Consider the following 1,351-nt stretch of genomic DNA (forward strand, 5'->3'; position numbering starts at 1 on the left):
GTTTCCACCACTGGTTATTTCAGGTAACAATCGCCAGGAAATGATTGTAGCTGCCTGGGTGGTCACTTTTCCAGGGGCTGCTGGGATTGAGTCTCCGTCCCCTCCCGTCTCTCATCTATGGCTGCGAAGGGAAATGAACCACTTTTGTGCACAGCAAATCCTTTCCTCAGTTCTCCTTCCTTCCTGCTCTCCATTTTGCCAGTTGAGTTTGAGAAAGTGAAGGTAAGAGTTACACTTTGGGGTGTTATTTACAGTAAGCATATGGGTGCCCTCTACAACCCAAATTGGGAAGGAGAGTCTTAGAAAAGGAAAAAAGAAAGAAAGAAAGAAAGAAAGAAAGAAAGAAAGAAAGAAAGAAAGAACAATCAAAGCCAAACAACGTAACTTGTAGCATCTGTTTGTTTTTTCCTCTTTGTGATTCTAGGCTTTTTTGGGGGGGGGGTTCGAACGCAGTCCCCCACTACCACAAACCATGCAGTTGAGTTTCCCAAATTTGAGGAAGTCGCAGGGGTCAGCGCATCCTCGGAAGGGCAGTGGATAAGCCTGGCTCTGGGGAAGTCACCTGCGTGCTCATGGACGCTCCCGGGCCAGGTAAGTATTCTCTGTCTTGTTTCTGAGATGCTACACACAGGGTCCCCAGGTGGACTATTCACAGTGTTCCCAACACTGTCTGCATCATAACCCGCACCATTCATGCCTGGTGAAAGAACTCTGCTCTGGGCTCACAGAGCGGACACGTTGGTGAGCTCGAGGTAGCAGGCAGGGTGCAGCCCAGGCAGGCAGGATGGGAAGCAGTTTCTGTTGATGGTGTGTGGTTGTGAGCCTTTCTGCCGCTTCGACTAAGACAGCGAGCAGTGCCTGTTTGATGTCTGGTCTTTGGGAAGGAGACCCAGGAGAACATGAGCTGGGCTTGTCTGAAAATCAAAGTCCAAATTAAAAATTTATTCCAGTGTTTGAAAAACTCCTGGCCAAAACCTTCATATGGAAAGGAAAAAAAAGGTACAAACTCTCTGGTTTCTTCAGTGTCTCCAGTTGAGGACTAGAAGATTTAGTTTTAAAAATAATCAACTAAAAGCAAAGGGCAAATAGTTCTGTAAGCGGACCCAGGTCAGATAGCTTTGCTAAAGCTTCAAGGGAAGCTGTTTGTTTAACCACTTTGGGCAAGTGGGAAGCTACATGTAGTTTAGTAATCGGTTTTGAATCCTCTTCTCCTTGCCTGTTTGATCATTTGGTTCTTCTCTGAAACTGGAGGACAGAGAACAAGAAAAGGCTCCCATTATCCAGCCCCGCCCACTCCGCAGCCCCGCCCACTCCACAGCCCCACCCACTCTGCAGCTTCGCCCACTCTGCA

At 47.8% G+C, this 1,351-nt stretch overlaps 1 non-coding gene across 1 annotated transcript; it reads right to left on the minus strand.

Annotated features, from left to right (window-relative positions):
• Nucleotides 1-434: 434 nt before the first annotated feature.
• On the minus strand, nt 435-599 carry LOC142834535 (U1 spliceosomal RNA). The gene has a single exon (XR_012907626.1). It is a non-coding gene; the product is annotated as a U1 spliceosomal RNA (small nuclear RNA).
• Between the last annotated feature and the right edge of the window lie 752 nt (nt 600-1,351).

Source organism: Microtus pennsylvanicus, chromosome 13 (genome assembly GCF_037038515.1).
Source record: "Microtus pennsylvanicus isolate mMicPen1 chromosome 13, mMicPen1.hap1, whole genome shotgun sequence".
Taxonomy (NCBI): domain Eukaryota; kingdom Metazoa; phylum Chordata; class Mammalia; order Rodentia; family Cricetidae; genus Microtus; species Microtus pennsylvanicus.